The following is a 329-nucleotide window of genomic DNA, read 5'->3' as shown; positions in this document are numbered from 1 at the left end:
GTGCGAGGAGAAGCAGGAGGAGGGAGGCCGCCATCGCCCCGCGGCTTCGCCCCTGGCGCCCCGCCGCTGTGAGGAGAGGGCTTCCCGCCGGGCAGGTCCTCCGCACTTGTGAAGGGCTGGTGGATCAGGGGAAAAGCTCTGGGCTCGAAATGATAAGGAAATATCCTGTCACATGGGGCGTTTTGAAATAACAGGAATTCGCTGTTCAAACTTTGCTTTCCTAAGCTGATTTTTTTCCCCCCCCTCAGCGGAGGGAAGAGCCTCCTTCCAGGCACACGCAGGTGATAAAGTGGTGATAGCTGAGAGGAGGGCTGGGTGGATTTTTATTT

This window comes from Charadrius vociferus, unplaced genomic scaffold (genome assembly GCF_000708025.1).
Source record: "Charadrius vociferus isolate BGI_N301 unplaced genomic scaffold, ASM70802v2 scaffold126, whole genome shotgun sequence".
Taxonomy (NCBI): Eukaryota; Metazoa; Chordata; class Aves; order Charadriiformes; family Charadriidae; genus Charadrius; species Charadrius vociferus.
This window is presented reverse-complemented; position numbering follows the sequence as displayed.